Here is a 25,625-nt window from a genome sequence, read left to right on the forward strand (position 1 = left end):
GGTGCCTGTTTGCGATCCTCGTCCGCATCATAATATAGTGCGTTAAAAATAAAAAAAGAAATGAATTGACAAGCAAAGTGAACAGTAGTTGATATTATAGTAGACCGATGGAAGTGTTTTATTTTGCAAATAGATTGATTTTTCTTTTATGTTTTCCAGAACCGAGTGACGCAGATTTTTCGTTTTCTCAGGCGCCGGCTGTATCAGGTTTTCGCAGCTGAGCCGGCAGGTCTGTTTGTGAAAATGGCGTCGCTGTCACCTGCTCGCTTGTTTTCTTCCCCCGCTTCGACTTCGAAAACATCTCCTGTTCGCCTCTTTTCCAAGGTGAAGTCTCCAAAGTTTTCTAAAGACTGCAAGGCGGTGATAGTTAATGTCTACGCAAGCATAAGGAAGCTCCACCCCGAGAAGACTGTGCGTGACGTTCTCGCAATTGTGGGCGAGATGACCGGAGTGAGCCCTCGGACAGTTGTGAGGTTTAAGAAAGAAGGTCTTTCTGGCGGAGTAAAATAATTGAAGCCACACTGAATTCTATCACCCCACAATTAATGATTCATTGTGTGCAGCATGCGAAAAAATCCGTGAACACCGAAAAACAGCGCCTCTCAGCACGTCCGTTGCCAACTCTCACTTCACTTTCGTTTCCCTGCGGAAAAAGTTAACAGCACGCTTCTTATTAAAGAAGTAATTTCATTTTGATAACAAAAAAGGCCACTTATATATGGTTCGCATTTAGACTTTCTATCTAGAGATTCGCCGAAAAAAGAAAAAAAAATAACAAACCTACGCTGAGGATCGAACCTGGGCCCCCTCACAAAATGAACAAACATGCCCGCGCTTCGTACCACTCAGCCACGACGCGAGGCGGAGTGACACATTTTGTTAGTTTTTTTTTTTGACGGACTGCTTCCGTACCTTTGGCTGTGTAGACAGCTATGTATGAAACGGAGTATAGGTTGGCTGCAGTTCCGAACGTGTACACTACAAAGCCGCGAATCTCTAATAGCACTCCATAGGTGTTCTGTTCAGTGCTTTAATTAAATGGAATAGCAACCAGAGACGACTTATTGGTATGTGGTGTACCTTCTGCAGCACATTCGATTGAGCATGATATCCAAAACAGCTTCTCAAGCGCATCGCAAGGGTCTTTGGCTGCAAAACGTAACTGAAAGCAGCAATGTTGTTGTTGTTGTTAGCCTATCAAAAGATGGCACATACCCACACTGGGGGATTGGCCAAGAATCGGGTGGCTGTTCACCTGAACGCAGTTAACAAAAAGGAAAAGCACGTGGGAGCAATGTGGTATACACGCAGCAATGTGCTGTGCTGCGTGTAACCTAGCCGCAGCGCCGAATTTCCTTCTCTTTTTCTTTCCAAAGCATAGCTTGCGTGGTAAAAATAACGCATGTATATTACGGCTAAGTTTGTGTAGCCGTCGCCCTTGAGTGTTCAGTGTTCTCCCTTACAGCGCACGGACGCGGCCTATTTTGAAATGTTATACCGGCCTGTTGGTGTAATGACGTGGTGATTAGTAGCAGTTACGCAGTCCCGTAAGTTGCCTTTCAGTTTTTATCGCATTTTCTATTGCCTTCATATCAGACACATTTGCTTTTATTCCCTGGTTCGTTGCCATTCGCAACTAGTTCGCTGCCGTTATCAACCACAAAATTGCAAGGTAAATCAGTTTTCCGTAATTGTTAAAATAAAAATAAAAACTAATTTGCCAAACCATGGAAAAATCAAATAACCGCCAGCCGTTAAGTATTGACTGATTTAGCAAATCTGCAAAAATAGTTATTTGCTAGCCGGAATGTGCAGTAGTACAGTACCAGCAACCGCTGCCAAACATTACGAGCGACCGCTTTTTGTAGCAGAATGGCTGCGAAGAGAGCTTATATCATGCAAATCCTTGGAGGAATATCGGTACTTTTTAACACCTGTTGGGCCGGTTCAGTGGTACTTAAGAGCGCTCGAGGCGACTGAGCCGACGACTCGGGTTCAATTACGCGGCCGCGCCTTTCTATGAAGGCGAAAGGCAGGATTGTGCTGTGAAATATCAGACTCTCAAGTGGTCGACATTAATCCAGAACCCTTCACTACGGCGTCCCTCACCGACAATGTGTCGCTTCGTGACGTGCCCCACAATTTAAAATTTTTTTCACTTTTTCTAGTCGTTGCAGAGCTTTCATGTGCACTGCATCGGAGCTGCAAGGGTTTCTTGCCGCGCGGTATCACGTGAGCTGCCTTTGGCTGCAAGCAATTGGTACACCGCATTTTAGTTTCTGTGCTAAAATCGGCACATGCGGCACGTTGAGTTCTTCCTCTAAAAAGTTTTGTGTGCTTACCAGCTTCACGACCTTTCCTAGGCACACAGTCTGCATTCCTGTCGGTACATGCCCCTGTCAGAATTAACTGCTTTTGTTCAATATTTGCTATGGCTTAGGGCATATTTATTCCAGAAACTTCCATGCTAAACAACTGTCTCAAGCTACTAAATTTCAATGCAGCTGTAATACAAAAATGCAACTGCATGACAAATGTCTTGCATTTTCAGTGCTACTGTTTTCTTTTTGACGCACATATTATGCCTTAGCAAGCATGCACCGAGACTATGTGGCTGAAATCCTCTACTAATGTGCGTTCAGGGCCTTATGGGCAAGTGACACAGCAACTATGCCAAAGTCCACTTACTAAAGCTTTGGTGCATGTATGAGAACCTTGCTCACACACACACGCAGAATTAACCAAACATAAATATGCACTGCAATGCATTTCAGAGACTGCATGGTGGTGCGGGACATTGCATGCCATATGTATATCCGTTGCAGCTCTGAATGTTACGAATTCCTGTTTTTGATTTCCCAATGCTGGTTGCTACATTTCGTAGATAAAAAAGAAAGTACTAAAATAAATGCTTTGTTTTATAGGGTCTTTAGAAATATTCAGTAGATTCAGAATGTAATATCAATGTTGCTTCCCATCAAGGCAGAGGGCCCTTGCAGAGGTAATAGAATATCGTTTTGCGAGTTGCACAGTGAATTATACATTCTTCTTTTTTCCACGGTATTAATTTGTTTGAAAATGTTTGAGATGTTGTTAAAGTAAAAAAACCTTTTCACATGGGTAATTGCTGATTGTACCCCAACAGAATTATCTCTTTTTGGTTTCCATGTGCTGTCTGGGGAAGCTAACTGCCATTCTTTAAATTATATGCGTGCTGATTATGGCTGATATACTGTGACATTTCTTTTCTGTTAGGTCAGCTTCAGTAGGAAAATGAATCTTCGGACAATGGACACGATGGGAGCAAAATTACAAGCTGTCACTACAAAATGATCTTCTGTATACCGTATACTTCTCTTAATCTAGCAAAGGATATCTTCGCAATTAAATAATGCCCTTTTAACATCAATTTGTGCAGGGAATGTTGCCTCCACAAACTTCGAGTTCTGTTCAAACACCAGAAAAGAGAAAACAAGCGATGGTAAGCAAGGCAGGCAGGCAAGGTTAACCTGAAAACAACATACAACACCAGAGCTTTCACATGTGTGTGTGTGAATGGCTTATTTCTGGCATGTTTTTATTCCTGCAACCCATTTACAGCGCATAGGTAAGGGGTCTGGAGTGACTGGATCAGCTTGATTTTACACCCATGACTCTTGCTAACACACTTAAAACATTTGTATGCCTTTTTTTTTATCAATAAACCAATCAATTTTTTAGTGTGTGAGTGTCCTCCACATCAAGCTGAGGGGGAGCCCCTGCCAGATCTCTCGGCTTGGAAATGGGTGTCCAGCAACACAAGCAACGGCGAGTGCAATGGAAATTTTTGTTCCTACACCTCAGTGCGAACCTCCTGCATGTTTGTTCCCTCTGAAGAAAGTACATGTGGCTGGAACTGGGCAGCTTGTGATTGTAGGTGACTAAATATTGATTCTGCTTTATAGGTTGACACTCCGGAGAAAGCTTTCTTGAGAGCACGTGCAGCAAAGTTTGCCTCGGAGCGCATAAAGACTCGAAAGCAGATCAAGCGGCTGCAGCAGTCTAGGAGAAGACCGCAGAAAAAAAAAAAAAAGCTTGAATTGAAGGCTGTGCTTCACATGATACATAGGCAAAACATCGTGCTGAAGGATCAGGTGGCCATGCTTGACACCCTTGGAATAGCCAATCAACACCTCCCTAAAAGACAGATATCCAAGCGCTCTGGCCGGGACGTGCCGAGGCAATTTTCACCTGAGCTCAGGGCTTTTGCGCTGGCACTCAATTTCTACTCGCCACGAGCATACAATTACGCTAGACAGGTCTTCGACACCTGCTTGCCCCACCAAAGAACAATGCAAGAGTGGTAAATGCTGGCTTTTTAACTGAGGCATTCAATGCTGTAAAAATGAAATGCACCGAGATGAGCAGCCGAGGCCACCAAACTGTATGCAGTCTGATCACTGATGAAATGTCAATCAGGCAGCAGGTTCAGTGGAAAAAGGGCACAGGAGTTGATGGTGACTGCCTGCCACAGGCAAAAGCTGCTTTTTGTTGCAATGGCAGTAGCCATTAACTGACGGTGGAAGCTGCCGCCCGGATACTTTTTTGTAGATGGTCTTGTCGGCGAGCAGTGAGCTAATTTAGTGATATACACAAAGCCTGCTTCTTGCCCACGATGCTGGGGCAATGGTTGTAGCTCTAACATGCGATGAAGCTCCAGCAAATACAGCCATGTCACAGGAGCTGGGCTGCCGCTTCAAAAATGTAGACCAACTGAAGACGACAATCTCTCATCCTGCCACCCAAAAACCAGCGGTATGTTAAAACTTGTCACAAATGCTCTACCGCACAAAAAATCAACAAAGGAAACACGGTGGCATGGCAGCATATTGAGCGGCTACATAGTTTGCAACAAAAAGAAGGGCTTCACTTGGCCAACAAGCTGCACAGAGCGCATATTGAATGGCAGGGGCAGCCGAGGAAGGTCAGGCGTGCGACCCAAGCTATGAGCACTTCTGCAGCCACAGCACTTGCTGAATGTTGAGTGCTCAAAGTAGAAGGTTTTGCCGACTCACAGCCAAGTGAAGAATTTTTGAGGTGCATTAACAATACCTTTGATGCGTAAAATTTAAGGAGCATATAGCAAAAGGGTTTCAAGAAAGTTTTAAATGAGTGAAATTTCAAAGATGTTGAAGCCATGTTTAGAGCCTCCATCATTTACCTGTCATCACTGAGGAAGTCTACCAGTGGCCACAGCATGATTGAGACGGCACAAAAAACGGGATTTTTAGATTTGATCAGATGTATGAAAAGCTTACTTGCACTCTACAATATCACTGTCATGGAAAAGAAAGTCCTCAAATATACAACGGAACACAAAATTTGTCAAGACTGCCGGAACTTTTTTTCAGACTTGTCAGGTCCCACGGAGGCCACAACGACCACCCAACTACTGTACAGTTTCGTGCTGCTTTCAGAAAAGTAGTAGTTCACAATGAGCTCGCTGATGTAGCAACAGGGAACTGCTTACCTTTAGAAACTGCAGCAATCTTGTCCTGCGGTAGTGCTATTATTGCTTCAGCAACTGAGACACTAAACGCGTCAAAAGACAGGAGGCGCATCTTGGATGCGGACACTGCTGCGCAGCACCAATTAGCCAGAGATCACGACTATATCTCACATCCAGAGCATAATACTGAATGGGGATAGAGTAGTGACGTACCTGGCTGGTTACGTTTCACACAAGTTGCATACTAAGCCGATGTGTGAACAGTGCGCGGCAGCGTTGTTTGCATCTCGGCCACAGGGTAACACATACTCTTTCATTCAGAGAAAAAGTAGCGGATGGCTGAGCTGCCCATCAGAGAGAGAGAGAGAGTGTAAATAAAATCTGTCGTAATTCTGAGTCTCTTGTTCGATTGCCATCGCACAGTAAAAACCTGTCATCAAATACTTTGTTAACTAACCCTGTGCATGAAGTTTCGGTTTCATTACAGCAAAGAGATCTGTTTCTGGAGCTTCATGACCACATGTTTCCACTTGAGGATCATTATGTCCTTCTAGTGCAGAGCGTTGCAGGGTGCTTTTTAAACATAGGCTCTATCACGTAGGCAAGAAGGTCACAGAAAGCTTCCAGGATAGCAATGTGCGACAAATTTTTAGGAAGCTTACCCAGTTTAAGGGCCAGTAGCGGGCATATAGCTACAAGTTTCTTTCCGAAACTGTGAGGCAAAGGAATGCATGTCCAGTGGAGCATCATGTCGGAGAGAGGGGGAAGGGGTTATCATCATATCAGGAGGGTTCTGGCTATGTACTGTGGCCAGTAGTTTAATCTTGCAATAGTCATAACTCCTCAGTCTGAATCCTCTGCTAGTTTTTGCGGATAAATTTTTTGTTCAGCTCACACTCGTCAATGACTGGTTAGTAAACCCTGAACCCCCTTTATTTTTGTGCATAGCATTTACCATGTATATTTAACTATTGTTTTATTGCATGCTGATAATGTAAATAATGCCTCCTATATTTGCTTACTGGCCGTATTGGTTGGTCAAGAGCCCAAATAAATGTTTCTGACTATGCAACATGGTGTCACTGCTTTACTTTCACTATTATACATTTGGTCATGCACTAAACTTTGTGTAAACAGGCCCTGCAGGCCAGCACGAAGTGATGAAATCCTTTCAACAAGAGGTGGAGATTAAGGTAAGTCAACGCGGCCTCTTGCTTGTATGACCAAAAAGAACCATTTCTACATTAGTTCCTGCTGCAATATCTTGGGGATTTGTAAACAAGGTTGAGAAAGGTGGTGCAAGTTGCACAGCTAGGTCGTACCTACAATTACGATCGCGCGTTTCTCTCGGGCCGCACTGCCTCCCTGCACATAGATCAGATTACCACATCCCCTTATACACTCGGAGAGCTCGGAACCCCTCAAGGGGCGGTCCTTTCTCCCCTTTTCTTTAACGTTGCTCTCATCCCCCTAGCTCACAAACTGGCTCTAATCCCACACCTAAAGCATACCCTGTACGCTGCTGATATTACCACATGGGCCACTCATGGCTCTGACGGGGAAATTGAGGAAGCTTTTCAGTTAGCAGCAGACACCATCTCCTCTCACGCGTCATCCATCAGGCTCGAATGTTCCCCATCTAAGTCCGCGCTCTTCCTATTTAGGCCAAAATCTAGCGCTAACTCGCCCATCCAAATCAATTTAAAAGGATCCCCTATCCCCATCACACCCACCCTCCGCATCCTTGGCCTCCACTTGCAGGATTCTGGACGAAATGAACATACCCTTAAAAGGCTCAAGGCCTCCACACAATCCGTGTTGCACCTTCTACGTCGAGTGTCCTCCCTTAAAAAGGGTTTAGACGAAGCGGACATGAAAGTAGTGCACGCATTTACGCTTAGCCGCATTCTGTACGCAACTCCATATCTCAAATTGAACCGAACGCGTGAACACAATGATCCGCCTTGCGACTAAGGCAGCCCTAAACCTACCTCGTAGCACTAGCACAGCCAAACTTCTTGCACTAGGCATGCATAACACCATTCAGGAACTAGTTGACGCGCACCTTCAGACACAGTACCTTAGACTTGCCACGAGCGCCACTGGCCGCCATATACTCTCCTCCCTTTGCATCAACATACCCGCTAACCAGTCAACCCTTATACCCATCCCTCGACACATCCATACACCTCTCGTTGTGAAACCCCTTCCTCGAAACGTCCATCCCCAATATCACATCCCTCGCTGCCGCGTAGCTCGCGCTAATGCCCTCCATAAGTACTATGGGCAAGTCCACGATGCCGTTTGGGCAGATGCCGCATGTACAGCGCATGAAGCGGTAGCAGCTGCCCACAATCCAACCCTACCTCACCCCCTAACTCACCGTCTTCCCTCGGGCTCTACGCCTGAGGAGGCAGAGGAGACTGCCATCGCCCTAGCCCTTGCACATTTGGACGCCCAATACATCTTCAGCGACTCCAAAACGGCTCTGTCCAACTTTGCCAGGGGCAGGATTCACGCCCCTGCCTGGCAATTGTTGAACACCCCTACCCAAAATTTACCGCGCAGGGTAGAGCTTCAGTGGGTGCCGGCTCACTCTGGGAACCCTGGAAACGAGGCTGCCGATAAATTGGCCCGAGGTCTGATTTGCCGGGCCCAGGACAGTCTCGATCCAGGATTCTCGAGGGAGCGGGCGCACACCTTTGCGGAGCTCACGCAAATACCCCGTTTGGACCGTCGGACTTACCCTCCTCCCCACCCCTCTCTTACGCACTCCCAACAGATGCTCTTCAGACGCCTCCAAACCCGCTCTCTGTCATCCCCTCAGCTTTTATCCCACTATTGCGGCACATCCCCTGCATGCTCCCTATGTGGTGACCCCCACGCCACACTCTCTCATATCCTTTTCGGCTGCCCTGCTGACCCTCCCCCGCGGGGACAGCACGCCATCTCGAGCTGGGAGGACTGGGTGGTCCTGCTTATGTCTGCAGACCCGACATTGCAGCTTGCTGCGGTGACTCGGGCTGCCGACGTCATGTCCCGGCATGACCTACTTGATGCAGTGCGGGACCGCGCAGTGGCCCAGGGACCCAGCTGGGTCTAAAACTCACTTGCTGAATAAAGTTTTTCTGTCTGTCTGTCTGTCGGCTACGCTGTGTCGTTTATCCTGAACATGCATATATGTTAGCCCAGTTGAAATTTATCGGCTGAATGAGAATACTGACTACGTGAGCACCATTGAAGTTATGCTGCAGAATAACTGTATGACAGAGCTAGGTTTGTTCCGAGAGTGTAGCTGTGGGGTTAACAATTAATAACCCCATGCGACTGAAGCCGAGTTGCATGCGCGCGTATTATACAGGGCTCGTGTGGTCTCGCGCGCATGGCAGCGGCGCATTCAGAGAGGTTTTTCACTTAGTCTATATATACATAGTGTCGCAGTGCTACACGCGCACTGTACGAATACTACATGGGGGGGGGGGGCGGGGCCTGCGCTCCGGACGACACGGATTTATAAGCTTGGTATTGACTGTCGTATACCATCTCCGAGTGAAATTCCAGCGAGAATAAGCGAGCGTAACAGAGACAAGCATTTTACTATGAGCGTTTAGCGTTGCAGCAGTCGGTACAGCGCAATTAGTATTTACACCAAAGCGCAAGGCGATCCATTTCAGACACAGATGATCGTGCGAATGCAATGGGATCAAGTGCAGAGCGCTGAGCCGTTGCGGGCTGCAGTGGCCGGACGACCGTTGTTTTAAGGGCTTCGAGAAATAAGGTGCCTCGAAAGCGCGCAGCCCGCCGCAGTCGTTTCCCTCGCACGGGCGTAGAGCCGCCGGCAGCCCTTCCGACGCCGAGGAATACGATCGCAAAAGCGTGCTTTTGACACACAGCAAGGCAACGTGGAAAACGCTGAAAGCCTCTGCACGTCTGCATAGTTCGAAAGGATGCAGTAGGCTGCTGAAGAAAGCAACGGCTCAGTGCCGCACAGCCCAATCGCTCCGCATCACCGCACTAGCTTTGACGAGAAAAATTGCCGCTAAACGGCGATTCGACACATCCACAAGTAATCCTCAATGAGTGCGTACCGCTGCGAGGCGAGACGACTTTCAGGCGCAAGGCAAAGCCGAGCACATCACCTCGAAAGCCCACTCGCCGCCACCGAGAAAAAAACTCGGGCTACTCGCACCCACCGCTCCCGGGCCCTTTGCAATAATGACGCAGTACGCTGTTGTTAGTGGCCCAATTTTTCATAGCAAAAACGACAACTTTGCTAATGGCCCGACTTTCTAAGCCTAAATTTTGGCATTACTTCCACCACACTTTTAACACTGCAGTGCCTGGTGACACGCTGACACGGGAGTGTCACCAGGCTCTGCCTTTAACGGTCGTAAGTGGTTCTGGTTGCTGGCGAAAAATTTGTGTGCAGGGCGTGCAACTGTTTCTTCGAGAACACCTTCGCTGCACTGCACAGGGTAGGGGGAGGGGAGTTAAAGAGATAGAATAGAGGACGGACCAGGAGGCGGAAAGGGCGGCAGGTGCACGGTAGAATGCGGCACGAAAAGCGCGATACACAGGCACGAGAAACAGTGGGCGGGCACACATTGCGAAGCGCGCACTGGTGTGAGTCAGAAGACGCCCATGCACTCATTGATCACAGTATGTTTCTGAGTGCAGGACGAGGGGAAGTGGAGACGCCAAAGAGTCTCTGGAAAGGGGTTTGCTGGCACACACAATGTAGCGCGCGATGGTGAAAATTCAGCACACTGGAGCACAATGCACAGGTTTGTGTTCACAGCATGCAGCACAAAGAACTAGGGTGACACTAGATGCGCCTGCGAAGGCATGCCTCATCGACGAAGGAGGCGAGAGCGTACAGGGCAGCTTTCCTTTTGTGTGGCGATGCCTCAGGGAAGACTAGGTCGCCGGCAGTGGCAGACGGCAGGCCGAGCTTGCTGTATTCGGCGCGCATTATGGAGCGCACGTTAGCATGAGCGGGGCATTCACAGAGCAGGTGCTCAACTGTTTCTGTCTCTGCGCAGTCAATACAGTTTGTGTCGGCCTCTCCCATGAGGCGGTGGCGTCGGTCTGCCGTGAAGACACAACCAATCCTGATGCGCAGGAGTAAAGAGTATGCCGCGCGTCCGAAGGCAAGGTATGGGACAGGCCTTGGGAGCTTGCCGGATGCGATGCGGGGGTCTGGGTGGCAAAGTGCAACCTTGTGGCGCAGTATGTGACGCGCTGCGTCAAAGGCCGAGATAGCCTCACAAACTGGAGCTGCTGGGTTGGAGTGGGCTGCCTTGGCGAGTCGGTCAGCAGCTTCGTTTCCTGGCACTCCCACATGGGATGGCACCAATTGCAACAAAATATCACAGCCGCGCGCACTGAGCGTACACAGTTTGTGGTGTCGCTGCTTAAAGATTACGCGTTATAAATATTACGCAACAGCACACGGTGAAGGCCGAGAGCACGGTGTAAGGATAGGTGTACCAACGGCGCCGCTTGCCTTGTGCTCCGGACGTTGCGCGAGGAGTCTCGCAGTTTTGCTGCCCGCTGATAGATGGCGGAACACGACATTAAGCCTCAAACCAGCGCTGGGTGGATACAACTTAAGAGACTCCGCCATTTTGAATCCCAACTGGCCTCGCCCATGTACCGCAAAATGCTCGACTGGTAGCCCAGTGTAGCTCTCGTTGCAAAAAGGCCGTTCAAGTTAAAGCACTTTGAAGCGCAAGCATTATTTACTTTGGCACATTTGATCTAAGGAAAACTTACCTTTGCAACTTTGAACAGAGGGCACTTCGAAAGCAACAACTTCTTGCAATTTGCTAAGTTGTGTTTGTTTTTCCATTGGTATATAAAGTTGAATGCAAGAGAGATGAAATGTTTAATTGTCTGAAGCAACCCTGCTAGCAGCAGAAGTACGAACGTCCCACGTATCTATCTGCTTAAATTCTATTTTTGTTTCCAGAAGTAAAAACAAACTAATAGCAACACAAAAACAGACAATATTTTCGGTAAAACGTACCTTTGCAACTTTTATCAGAGGCCACAAGCAGGACTACAACTTCGTACGAAGGGTTATTTTAGTTTTGTTTCTCCATATGTTATACAAATTTTTCTTCAAGAGAGATAACAAGCCAAATTGCCTGAAGCAATCTACCTCCGAAAGGCACGATTTATTTGCAGTAATAAAAAAAACGAATAATAGCAAACTAAACGCAAACATTATTTGCGTTGGCGGATTTGATATAAAAAATACTTACCTTTGCAACTTTCAAAAGAGGGCACTCGCAAAGCAACAACTTCTTGCTAAGTGCTATGTCACGTTTGTCTCTCCATGTATTTTACAAAGTATTATACAAGATTGATGACAACTTCAATTGTCTGAAGCAGCCGTACTTACAGCAGTAGTCCAAGCTTCCCTCGTATTCTGCCTACTTAAATTCTATTTTATTTGGAGTAAATTAAACTAATAGCCAAATAAAAAACAAACATTAGTTAGTATGGCACATTTTATTAAAAAGAAAATTCGTACCTATGCAACGTTTAACAAGGGGCACTAGCAACGCTACAACTTCTTGCTAACGTGTATTTTAGGTTTGTTTCTCCACTTGTTATACAAGCTTTTATGCAAGAGAGATGACATGCTAAATTCCCTGAAGCAACGTGCTCGCAAAAATTTCATTTTAATTTGCATTATAACAAAAAACTAATCGCAAAATTAAACGCAACCATTACTCATGTTGGCGCAATTGATTGAAAAAAGTACTTCAATCTGTATTCCGGGTCTTTCGGTTATGTGCGCTTGTAATTACGGCGCTGTCAAGCTGTTTCAATTCCCGCTAATGAATTTTCACGGCCAAACCTCGAGAAAACTTTCTCTGTCCTGTGTTCGTCCCTTTATTTAATATGCCTCTCGATTGTAAGGGACCCTGCACAGCAATTATTAATTGACACATTGGAAAAAATTCACAACAGGGCAGCAAGATTCGTCTCGGGCAGGCACGGGCGCAGGGATAGTGAATAATGTCTTGACGTGGGAAAGTTGCTGCTTCTAAACGACAAGACCATTCTTGTAAAATTCGCGAGTACCGTCACGAACTTGTTCGCGAATTCATTTTTTGTTGAAACTTTGCAACAGTGGAATCGACTTTCGGAGGTCCAAGTGTGCGCTGTAAACGAAGACGTGTTTTCTGCCAATCCGTGAATCCGGGACCGTGCTATACTGCTATAACACCTTCGGGCAATGCGGGGTAATTCTTGAATAAAAATTCAAGTGCGAACTTTTCGGCGTGCGTCGTCTGTTCGCGCTTAAGTTTGGGCAGTGGTTTAGGACGGTTCATTCACTCGCTGCAAGTTGGCCTGTTATATATTGTCGCAGCGCGAGTTGCTACAGCGCGGAGCTGAATATTTGATGTACCAGCACCGGCTGCCCAACATTACGAGCGACCGCTTTTTGTAAATGGCTGCGAAGAGAGCTTATATCATGCAAATCCTTGGAGGAATATCGGTACTTTTTCAACACCTGTTGCGCCGGATCAGTGGTACTTAAGAGCGCTCGAGGCGACCGAGCCGACGACTCGGGTTCAATAACGCGGCCGCGCGTTTCGATGAAGGCGAAATTTAAGACAGGAGTGTGCTGTGAAATATCAGACTCTCAGGTGGTCGAAATTAATCCAGAGCCCTTCACTACGGCGTCCCTCACCGAAAACGTGCCCCACAATTTACAATTTTTTGCACATTTTCTAGACATCGCAGAGCTTTCATGTACTGTACACTGCATCGGAGCTGCAAGGGTTTCTTGCTGCGCGGTATCACGTGAGCTGCCTTTCGCTGCAAGCAAGGTACACCGCATTTTAGTTTCTGTGCTAAAATTGGTACATGCGGCACGTTGAGTTCTTCCTCTAGAAATTTTTGTGTGCTTACCAGCTTCACAACCTTTCCTAGTCACACAGTCTGCTTTCCTGTCGGTACATGCCCCTGTCAGAATTAACTGCTTTTGTTCAATATTTGCTATGGCTTAGGGCATATTTATTCCTGAAACTTCCATGCTAAACAACTGTCTCAAGCTACTAAATTTCAATGCGGCTGTAATACAAAAATGCAACTGCATGACAAATGTCTTGCATTTTCAGTGCTACTGTTTTCTTTTTGACGCACATATTATGCCTTAGCAAGCATGCACCGAGACTATGCGGCTGAAAACCTCTACTAATGTGCGTTCAGGGCCTTATGGGCAAGTGACACAGCAACTATGCCAAAGTCCACTTACTAAAGCTTTGGTGCATGTATGAGAACCTTGCTCACACACACGCAGAATTAACCAAACATAAATATGCACTGCAATGCATTTCAGAGACTGCATGGTGGTGCGGGACATTGCATGCCATATGTATATCCGTTGCAGCTCTGAATGTTACGAATTCCTGTTTTTGATTTCCCAATGCTGGTTGCTACATTTCGTAGATAAAAAAGAAAGTACTAAAATAAATGCTTTGTTTTATAGGGTCTTTAGAAATATTCAGTAGATTCAGAATGTAATATCAATGTTGCTTCCCATCAAGGCAGAGGGCCCTTGCAGAGGTAATAGAATATCGTTTTGTGAGCTGCACAGTGAATTATACATTCTTCTTTTTTCCACGGTATTAATTTGTTTGAAAATGTTTGAGATGTTGTTATAGTAAAAAAACCTTTTCACATGGGTAATTGCTGTTTGTACCCCAACAGAATTATCTCTTTTTGGTTTCCATGTGCTGTCTGGGGAAGCTAACTGCCATTCTTTAAATTATATGCGTGCTGATTAATTTATGGCTGATATACTGTGACATTTCTTTTCTGTTAGGTCAGCTTCAGTAGGAAAATGAATCTTCGGACAATGGACACGATGTGAGCAAAATTACAAGCTGTCACTACAAAATGATCTTCTGTATACCGTATACTTCTCTTAATCTAGCAAAGGATATCTTCGCAATTAAATAATGCCCTTTTAACATCAATTTGTGCAGGGAATGTTGCCTCCACAAACTTCGAGTTCTGTTCAAACACCAGAAAAGAGAAAACAAGCGATGGTAAGCAAAGCAGGCAGGCAAGGTTAACCTGAAAACAACATACAACACCAGAGCTTTCACATGTGTGTGTGTGAATGGCTTATTTCTGGCATGTTTTTATTCCTGCAACCCATTTACAGCGCATAGGTAAGGGGTCTGGAGTGACTGGATCAGCTTGATTTTACACCCATGACTCTTGCTAACACACTTAAAACATTTGTATGCCTTTTTTTTTATCAATAAACCAATCAATTTTTTAGTGTGTGAGTGTCCTCCACATCAAGCTGAGGGGGAGCCCCTGCCAGATCTCTCGGCTTGGAAATGGGTGTCCAGCAACACAAGCAACGGCGAGTGCAAAGGAAATTTTTGTTCCTACACCTCAGTGCGAACCTCCTGCATGTTTGTTCCCTCTGAAGAAAGTACATGTGGCTGGAACCGGGCAGCTTGTGATTGTAGGTGACTAAATTTTGATTCTGCTTTATAGGTTGACACTCCGGAGAAAGCTTTCTTGAGAGCACGTGCAGCAAAGTTTGCCTCGGAGCGCATAAAGACTCGAAAGCAGATCAAGCGGCTGCAGCAGTCTAGGAGAAGACCGCAGAAAAAAAAAAAAAACGCTTGAATTGAAGGCTGTGCTTCACATGATACATAGGCAAAACATCGTGCTGAAGGATCAGGTGGCCATGCTTGACACCCTTGGAATAGCCAATCAACACCTCCCTAAAAGACAGATATCCAATCGCTCTGGCCGGGACGTGCCGAGGCAATTTTCACCCGAGCTCAGGGCCTTTGCGCTGGCACTCAATTTCTACTCGCCACGAGCATACAATTACGCGAGACAGGTCTTCGACACCTGCTTGCCCCACCAAAGAACACTGCAAGAGTGGTAAATGCTGGCTTTTTAACTGAGGCATTCAATGCTGTAAAAATGAAATGCACCGAGATGAGCAGCCGAGGCCACCAAACTGTATGCAGTCTGATCACTGATGAAATGTCAATCAGGCAGCAGGTTCAGTGGAAAAAGGGCACAGGAGTTGATGGTGACTGCCTGCCACAGGCAAAAGCTGCTTTTTGTTGCAATGGCAGTAGCCATTAACTGACGGTGGAAGCTGCCGCCCGGATACTTTTTTGTAGATGGTCTTGTCGGCGAGCAGTGAGCTAATTTAGTGATATACACAAAGCCTGCTTCTTGCCCACGATGCTGGGGCAATGGTTGTAGCTCTAACATGCGCTGGAGCTCCAGCAAATACAGCCATGTCACAGGAGCTGGGCTGCCGCTTCAAAAATGTAGACCAACTGAAGACGACAATCTCTCATCCTGCCACCCAAAAACCAGCGGTATGTTAAAACTTGTCACAAATGCTCTACCGCACAAAAAATCAACAAGGGAAACACGGTGGCATGGCAGCATATTGAACGGCTACATAGTTTGCAACAAAAAGAAGGGCTTCACTTGGCCAACAAGCTGCACAGAGCGCATATTGAATGGCAGGGGCAGGCGAGGAAGGTCAGGCGTGCGACCCGTACGTTGTTTTTTTTTGCATGCTGAACACGCTTTTGAGCAATAATTATGGCTGCGTTTCGGAGCTCGCAGTGCTGCTCATTAAAACTAGTGTGCTGCGAGATATAGTTGCTGGTGTTGCTTGTCGAGATAACCGGCCGAATTGCTTGTGGCAGATATATGCGTACCGCGGCTCGACAACTTTGCCGTTCTGACTCAACAAATTTGCATGAATTCTGGCGCCATTGCTGATCGTCAGCCATGACCAAGCGCTCATGAATGCAAATGTTTGCTTTGCTCAAGTATACTAGGCTTATACAATCGGTTTTTTGTTCAGTTAGGTGCAGCTGCATGTGCTCCGCGCTGATGAAAGATTAAGAGAATTGCTTGTGCTGCCACGAGGTGCAAGCAATAAGGAAAAAGCCAAAAGGCACACAGTGCGTAACGAGCTCAAAAGAGTTTAAGACTGTGTACTTCAAAGACAGTGCTGGAAGTGGCCTTAGCTCAGCATGGATGTCAACCAGCTGGAAAAGGCAAAGCGTTTACAAACAGGTAAGAAAGTAATATAACGAAAAGAGAAATATTGATGCACATATTTTGTGCAGGCAGCTTCGACATGCTGCGTACCTCCAGATTGTCTGGTTAACGTGGGAGAGGCTTGGGGAGAAAAACCGACGGATTCTACCACACTGTGTGCTGAGCGCTGTTCGAAAGAAGTACCATGCCAAAACTGGTTAATATACAGGCTTGAAGCATAACACGGAACGCCTGAACGAGAGAAAGTAAACGGTACTGGCAGAAGATTACATTGATGTGTGGTTCCGTAAAGCGCGGGCCGCAGCGAAGCAAGCGCAGCCGGACGGCCGGCCGACTCTCCGTGAATGGCGTCACTTCCTCCAGTTCTCCCTCTCTGCCGTCCCCCCCACCCGGCGCTTCCGGAAGCGACGAGGGCGTGCTGGCGAAGGGTTTTTAAGAAGCGATTGCAGCTCTGTTAGCAGATAGAATCGGGAAAAAATTTACACACATGATTTTCAAGGTCCTTTCTTCCCAACCACAGCGTTTCATGCGATTTCAAAACCGTTTCAGCTTCCCTTTAAAGAGACAGTGAGGACAAGCTGGAATTGGCCTAAATCAATTGTTTACTTTGTTTCCAATAACAAAGAGGTTCCTTAAACCAGAATTTTCATAATCCAGAAAAGACCAGAAAACCAATACAGGTATTGCTGTCAAATGTCTTTTTTGAAAGCAACCAATGATATCAATGCCATTTTGGTTTGCAGATCTCCAAGGCCAGACCACACTACTGACTTTCAGTCAATGATTAGTCATTTTCAACATGAGTTTTAATTGAATTCAAGGGAAAAAAATGTTCCATTTTCAACTGCAATTTTTGCACAAATAAATTTCTCTTTTCCTCCTGAACCTACAACAATGGATTCACAAAAGGTCAAACCACTGATTTTTACCAACAAAAAGGATGGAGTTGTCTAGTGTCCCGTTAAAACCCTTTCTAAGGCGCAAGCTGTGTGCATGTCTAACATGTATACAAATGGTAAAATTTCACTCAGAATGTCCCTAGGAATTGCATGACATCACTTTCAAGCCGTTTCCACCACTAATTTTGTAAAAGGGACACTCAGTTATACCAATGACTTCGTAACAAGACCTCAAATGTGCTACGTATCTGTATCTCAGTCTTTTGAACTTATGAGAACAAAATTGAGGATTGCTTCAAACGGTATTATGAGGCATTTGACTAACAGAAAAGACTCACAAGTTGACAAATTTTTCAAAAATTTTTTTCCCCACCAAGATGGGTCTCGTTAAACTGTACACCCGCCCTAGTAAAAACACAGAACATAAGGAGGCCTAGTACCAAAATATAAGAACGCAGTCTGGTAGTACTTGGCAAGCAAAAATATGGCATGTAGATGCACCGTTTCCAGTTTGGCAGCCCTTGAGGCAAGTTGGACACACATGTCCTGCTCCCCTAGGAAGGGTTAATTGTAAACATGAGCACACTGCACGGGCTCCCAAGTTAGAAAGCCCTTGGTACACATGTACGATGGGTGAAGTTTTCAGCACTTATTGAGAAATGGTAAAAAAGATCAGCTGATCCAAGCTCTTGAATTGTTAACTGTTGCAATTTTTACCTTCTGGTTGTCTAATTTATTAAAAATCATGGTAGCTCTCCGCATTTCAAACTCTACTATAAAGCCTTCATATGGAATGCAGTTGTGCATCATGGGCTACAAGTAGTTCGAATCTTGATGAAATAGAGCGATATGTCATGTTTATGGCTATGATGAACTACGTATGTTCTCATGCAGCGGCTGAGCAATTTCGGCTGCTACAAAGGATGCATGAACACAAAGCAGGCGTGCCTCCGCTCTTGGAACAGCGGTACCCACGAACTACGCACACCTAGAATGCGCTGGCTGCACAGAGAGACATGCACTGTCATGTGCCCCAAGGTCAATTCACAAGGGTCGCGAAGGTGGGGCTTGAATGCGGTCTAGAACAAAGCGCCAGCGACGTGATCTGGAGGAAGTGGGCCCCAAAATGAGATAGATGAGTGGACAAACACGAATAAGAAAAAAAAAAACTGGTTACACATCTGTGGTTCATAACCATTGAAAATACCATTCTAGTTACTGGTTTAAAAATTTAGCTATGTACATTTTTGTCGGGAAGTACAATGCTTTTTTAATAAAGAAAAATTTATGTTCGCATCCTCTCACAGCAGCAGGCAGCGGCTCATATGCCGTCCACCATGACTTTTTTCTGCTTGCTTGCTGCTAGCTGCCAGCCTCAACCGGCATGTACAGGTCTGGTCACCGCGTGACTTCGTGGCGTGCAGCTGCCCGCCTTTTATCAGCGTTAATTTAAAGTGCTTGGTTATTCTGTCTTCGGGGCTACATTCTCGTCGGCTACGTGCTCAGACTTGTTTTCTTGCCATACCAGCCATAGTTCCAGTCTTGCAGTTTGATGCTGCTGCCTTCAGAAAGACTTGATATGGTTCGAGATGAAGAGTGCACAGCACACAAATAACTGGTGCTTCATAGGAAAGCGTCAAAGTGAGAACTGCTTCATTCGTATCACAGTAAGATGGTAGGGTGTTACATTCGCTTTGGTACTGTGGTATGCCATTGTCACTGAGTGCCTACCTATGACAGCCAGAAAGGTCTATAACGCCTGTGTAGGAGGTGTCAGATGGAACTTTGTTGATAGCTTGGTAGTTTGTAGGAAAGAGCATGTTTCATTCTGAATTCTGTTAATTTCTGCATGATTACTGCATGAGGACTGCAAGATTACACACTATGTTCACTGTACTGAGTGAAATAATGAAAGAAAATTATTTGTGTTCCCGGTGACACCACGATCAATGTACTTCCTCGATGGAGAGAAACGCGAACAACCCGACGCCAACACGCTCCGCTGTTTCAATTTCTTTTCACTGCGCTTTTACTTCGGTGACAGCAAAAAGGCCCTAGACTCGTCCATGATACCTTCTAGGACGACTCTAACGTCTTTTTCGTACCACCCAGGTAAAAGCGCAATGAAAACAAATTCCAACAGCGGGGCATGTTGGCGCCGGGTTGTTCGCATTTCTTTCCATCGAGGTAGTACACTTGGCAGTGCTCCAATGCCCAAAATATGATCCAGATGTCTTGCGTGCAGAATTTGGTGATTTAAAGTATACATATGCTTTATATCTCTCTAAATGTTTGGAATCGCTTTGGATCTCTATACATTTAATGTTTACACTCCTTACTGGTGACAGAGCGCTGGAAACTGCGACTGAAGAGGTTTTTGTTCACAGCGAGTTTTGTAGATGTTGTGTTGTCATGATACTGCACTTTATTTTGCCTTATTATCACAGATCAGAGAAGAGAGTGTTGTATGTCAGGTGCCATGTTCTGCTCCCTTAGCTGAATCTCAGTGCTCAGATGCTGCTTCTATTTGTGCATTAGGCAGAGCTGTCTTGAATGAGATAAGGTGTTTCACTGAAATGTTCCGAGGTAATCTCTTGGAACAAGTGTTTGCTTGAACGTTTCCTATGAGAACAAGCTCACTATTCGCATTTGCTCATTCTCCTGTACCTTCATTTGCTCCCCATTTGTACGGGTGCTTGATTATATGTTCCATTTGGTCTGTGTAGCTTTGGTCCTATTAATGAAAGTGTCTGTCCACAATTGTTCTATAAAGCAAGCCTAACTGCACCAGGAAAGCGCAGCACTATTTACAGCATTCATGCGATTTATCCACAGCAGGCAACTCGCTTATCACACTATGCAAGTGTAGATTTTAAAACTTGTCTCATGGGCTAGATCAGCAACCTATTGTAGCGTCACCACTCCGAGTCTGAGTTGTGTGTTGTGGCTTTCAAATAATAGATATTGACGTTTAAAAAAATGTGCGCTGTTACTTCTATTTGTTGAGCAAAACTAAACAAAATTCTGTCTAAGCCCATTGCTCTCACATGGTGGAAAACAGCGAGCCTTATTTCTTAGAACTGTACCTCTTAGGCACTAAGACAAATAGCCGGCCCTGTTCGTAGGTTAACACCTTGAAAATCAGTGCAACGCGAGGGAAGGAAAAAGACGAGAACTGACTCAAAAAATGGTGTTGGTAGTCAGCACTCATCATGTCTTCCTTCTTCGTCCTTGTCTTGTGAGTCGCACTGAACCCCCAAGACGTTCAGACTTATTTTTCCCACCACACAACATGTATCTATGCTAAAGGGGCCATTACAGCCTATTTTCATGCATACCCCGCTTATCGCATTTCATTCTCAACTTGTTAAATTAAAATTCCCCCAAGTTTCAGTTGATTTTGTGTGGTAAATATTTTTTAAACGAATTTTTTCCGTTTCTTTTGCGAACTGCTTGCTGCATGCACAGTAGACGGCAGTCGCTCAAAAAGTGTTTTTTTTTTTAGCTTATCGAAATCAAATGCATTTTCAGTGTTTTCTTTTCGGAAGCAGTCAGCTTAGTACGCGACCTGAGTGATCCTTAAAAAAGCGGACTTGCTCGTGGCACCCCTTTTCTGATTGTTAAGGAAACCGAAATCGATGCACCCCTACTTCATTATTTACACCCATAAACATGCTATTTTTATGTTATGAGTGTGGTTTCTTTTGAGCAGTCAAGTGCTCCCGTATGTGAAAAGCGGCACGTGCCATGCATGCCTTCACCAATGTGCGCTGTAGCTGGCTACCAATTTCTTGTCCGCTACTCATCGGCTCTATAATTAAACTCAAATTATCACAAGGTGGCACTAGAGTAACCTTGAGGCAAAGAAAAAAGCAGAGAAAAGTGCCGAATGAGACAACCTCCCCGTTGCATGTGTGCATGTGTAAGTCGAACATACATACCCTTTGGCTCGTAGAACCGTTTTGCAGGAACCAAACCGCTTGCAAAACCCTACGCGACTCGAATGCTTTCACTGCCCACACCGATGAATAGTCAGCCCCGTCTAAATGAGTGCTTGAAAATAATAGCACATCATTTAGCGTTTACTGTGCGTGCGCATTGTGGCCTAGGAATGCGACTATCACGACAACTGCAGCCCTGCCCTGGGGTTGTTTACATAGCTGTGCGCAAACAGTACTGTTTGTTTGCTTGGCATAAAACGCAAGGTCGGCTCTCCTTATCTTAAATATCACGTAGTATTGCTCACAAATTTTAATTTTACTCACTCACACACTATGATAACGCTGCAATAAGCGCCGCTGATGCTATATCGCCTACTTGGGAAACGGTTAGCGTAGGTCCGGCGCTTCCTGCTAATTGTAACTGCTTCGTCTTATGTCATCAGTATTTGATTTTAAAGCGCATTAGCTAAAAATACGTTCGGACAATGAAACAATGAAAACGACCAGATTTGTTGTCCACAGTCGACGCCGACGGCTGCTGCCGGCTGGCTGCCTTCAGCACATGCTGTGCATACCGGGTCACATATCGGCACTTCCCCCTTATTGTACTCGCAGCCTGCGATGTAAGCAGTCGTCGCTTTGAGGGCACCGTGGCCAAAACTACGCTCGACAGCTATTTTCAGGCGCTAAAACTTGTGAATTCGCTCTCCACAATCGCCGAAATTGCACACACGAATCCTGCATACTCACTAGGCCTCGTCACGAAAAAGGCTGAAATTCGTCGGCTGAAATTCGAGCATCTGGCAAGAGTTCCCCACTGATTAGTAAGAAAGTGTGAAGATATGAAATGCAACCGCTCCTTTTGCTTTTTTCGACAAGGATAAGGTACACAAGCGCAGTTTTTCGGGCCTTCTATTGACCGGGCGTGAAGCTTTCGCTCGGCCGCATAAGCCCCTGCGACGAGCGGCACCATCGTGCGGCATTTTCTGCCCGTGTCGCTCAATTGCCTCGCCGATAGGTTCTATGCGCAGGCACCGAATGAAAGCACATCTTCGTTGGTGCACGCACATTGCGTATGTCGCCGTGGCTAACATCAGGTACAATAAGTTTTAAAATTCTGAAGTTTATAGAATGTCATACCAACTAGTCCTCCACCACACTCAGCCAGCTCCCACTAAGTTCACTCTTTACACTACTGCGATACGGGGTCGTTGGTCGTGCTGGCGTCGTCGTCGGTCTAACCTGACTGACCAGTGCGTCAGTGATGGCATTTGCATACCGACCAGCCAACCGACCGCCGATCGCCCTCCCATCAGCCTAGTGTAACCGAACCCTATACATATACCGAAGAATAACTACGTTACTATTATTAACGCTTTTGCGGCACCAGTCACTCATATATGAGGGACGACTGCTACTTCGATCGCCTGTGGAAGTACAGGGGACAAGAGACCTCGCTGCACACAATGCAGCAACGAGAGCAGACGACGGTGCTCCGTGTATGCCCTGGTGACGTCACGAGAGCATTCAATACGGCGGCCACTGCCGGTGGGAGGAGTTTCCCGTTCTCAATTTCGATCACATCCAGGGCAGCCAAATTGTGGAAATTGAATCATAAGCTCTTGTATTAGTTACTGAAGCACAAAACTGCAAGACGAAGAACGGCCATGTCATGGCCCCTTTAATGTTCAGTTGTCTCTCCACTTCAAATGTGGTGCCAGTTCCATAATACAGGGCACCATGTTTTAAATGTATGGGCTTCTACGGAATTGCATTAAGACGTTTTGGTGGGCTAGTTGGTTCTATAGCATCATGAAGCAAACAGTGCGATCTGAGATAGACACGGTAGCACAAAGAAACAGACGACCACATTGTAAGGTGTCTCGGATCACTATATTCACTTCCTGGTACTTCTATGGAAGTCGTGCTACCACACTGCATCTACCTTATGTTCCCTTTCATAAACCTTTTCACAGTACATCTCATACTGGAAATGGTGAACATGTAAGGCAGCTGCACATGGCACGCACGCCTTAGTTCCTGCGTTTGGAGAAACCATACTGCCACTGCGCATGAAATCCCATGTGACACTGCTAGCAGCTTTCTCAAGCGGCCTGTAACAGGTAACCGTTAACTTCTGTAAAATTGTGTGCCCTGCAGAGCAATTCGCATTATCTGTCGCTTCCATGTTGACACCGTCAAACCAAAAAATCCCGCTAAATCACAGCGCAGCATGTGACCGTAGAAAATATGAACTTTCATCGGGCTAATTTCTGGAAACAAGCCATCACAGACACTAAAACTATAACTCAGGGCAATGAATGCCCGCTGTCGGCCACAGCGTGTGCCGTCGTACTGGTGTTATACACATTAAATGCGATCTCAAGTAAACGGTCTCAACCCGATACTCACGTTTTGCAGATATCTGAAGATCAGGTTCTGAAACAAAACTGTCAAGGAAAAAAGAACCACTCGCTGCGCGAGATACGCGCACACTCGAAAACATGCAGCATTGTGTCCTCTGGAAACAGTTTAAACAGACAGGCTTTGTTCAAAACGCGTTACACAAAATGAGCTAACAGGTTCAAACATGTGAGTGGGTTTGCGCTCAGTAAATAATGGTTGTTGCATTGCGCATCACGAAGATTTCGCCGGGTTTCCGCTCAAGAAACAATGAGAGTGGGCAAAGACGGCAAACTCAAAGACTCGGTCTGTGCGCACGACGTCGTGATCTTGAACCGGAAAAGGTATGCACACGACGCGACCTTGGCGCCCTCAGCGGCGGTGGCGGCGGCGCGCGCTCGAAGAATGTTGGGCTCGGTCGCCGGCCGCCGCGACTACTCGATTAAAATCGGCGGCTGGACGTACTACTGCTTGGCGCGCCGTCGTGAGCTGCTGCTGGCGTTGCAATCTGTAAATAAAGCGATGTGCGGTGGCAATTCTTTTCCGCGTTTACGGGGGTACCCGAATTGCTGGCAGCGAGATTCGTGACAGTTGCGCTGAAAAGCACAATGCCGTGCTCGTGCCGTATTGCCCGAATCAGAATTAATTGACGTCCCTTTGCTGTTGAAGAATGTTTGGCTCGGCCGCTGCAACGCCGTCTTACAACAGTAATATACCCCGACCCTAATCGTCGTCGGGCTGACTCGCGCGCGGAACTCGATCTTAGGTTGGTGCTCCTTATCACGTTTAACAGCAGTCATAGACTGTACGACAGCAGCTTATAACCGTTTTTCTAGCAGTGCTACATTCTCTGTTCGGTGAAGTGGCTGCCTGCCTGGAATCGTGGAGCCGTGTGAAGTACTGCTACTTTAAGTTTTGAAGACTGTCACATAAGTTCTAGTAGTTCGCTATGAAAAAGCATAGGCATGCGAGGAAACAGTGGTAAAGTAGAACTACAATTTTCCGGAAAATTATCAGAAGGAACAGTAATAATTATTTCTTTTCATTAAGTAAAAGTGCAGTGTGTGGCATAATAAGTCGTAACCGAAACTCCTGTACGTGCCCGGGGGGGTCCAAACTCAATTTGCATGTATCCGGCTTTCGTAAGTCCGCTGCTGCTGCGGCCGATTATGTTTGCAAAGAAAAATTCGATGTGCACAAGGAAGCGGGCGACCATAACAGCGCTGACCGCACCCGCGATCGATCAGTATATATCGCCAGCATGGGCAGCGGTAGCGGCACACAACGCCGAGCCGTCCGGCCGCCGATTTGAGTAACGTGACTGCGACGAGAAAGCAGTCTCCGCGACCGTCCGTGAGCCATGTTTGGCGCCGGAGTAGGGGGCACGGGCTCGACAGCCGGCAGCCGAACCCGAACAGCCTTCGTCGAGCCAACACCACCTAGACTTTTTGGTCGAGCACGCGCCGCCACCGCCGCTGATGGCACTAAGGTCGCGTCGTGCGCATACCCTTTCCGGATCAAGATCACGACGTCGTGCGCACAGACCGAGTCTTTCGACTCCAAAACATGCGCTTTGTCTTCAAACAGGAAAAGGATACAATAGGCTGCACCATAACCTTCTGGACTTTCTGTCCTGGGCCTCCTTTGAACGCCATTTTGGCTAATATTTAAGCAAAGATGCCTGCAAAAGAAAGTTCGAAAATCTTCACGCAAGCGCCACGAGCCACACAAAAGCCCAAAAACGCCAACTTCGCGATTAGGTGTGCTCTCGATGTCTGTAGCACTCATAGCCATTGATGACACGAGTTC

General features: G+C 46.3%; 2 long non-coding RNA genes across 4 annotated transcripts; one reads left to right on the top strand and one right to left on the bottom strand.

Annotated features, from left to right (window-relative positions):
- The first annotated feature begins 111 nt into the window (after positions 1–111).
- LOC144133598 (uncharacterized) lies at positions 112–5,678 on the top strand. Of its 2 annotated transcripts, none has more exons than XR_013315080.1 (3): positions 112–2,260; positions 3,256–3,481; positions 3,721–5,678. It is a non-coding gene; the product is annotated as an uncharacterized LOC144133598 (long non-coding RNA). The 2 variants fall into 2 exon arrangements; XR_013315079.1 differs by lacking the exon at positions 3,721–5,678 and having other exon boundaries at positions 112–1,067; positions 1,466–2,260; positions 3,256–3,710.
- A 10,349-nt stretch (positions 5,679–16,027) lies between these two features.
- On the bottom strand, positions 16,028–25,554 carry LOC144133599 (uncharacterized). Of its 2 annotated transcripts, none has more exons than XR_013315081.1 (3): positions 25,415–25,554; positions 23,826–23,852; positions 16,028–18,026 (listed from the first exon to the last, which is right to left on the bottom strand). It is a non-coding gene; the product is annotated as an uncharacterized LOC144133599 (long non-coding RNA). The 2 variants fall into 2 exon arrangements; XR_013315082.1 differs by lacking the exon at positions 16,028–18,026 and adding an exon at positions 18,036–18,577.
- Positions 25,555–25,625: the final 71 nt, after the last annotated feature.

The sequence above is a fragment of the Amblyomma americanum genome, chromosome 5, assembly GCF_052857255.1.
Source record: "Amblyomma americanum isolate KBUSLIRL-KWMA chromosome 5, ASM5285725v1, whole genome shotgun sequence".
NCBI lineage: Eukaryota > Metazoa > Arthropoda > Arachnida > Ixodida > Ixodidae > Amblyomma > Amblyomma americanum.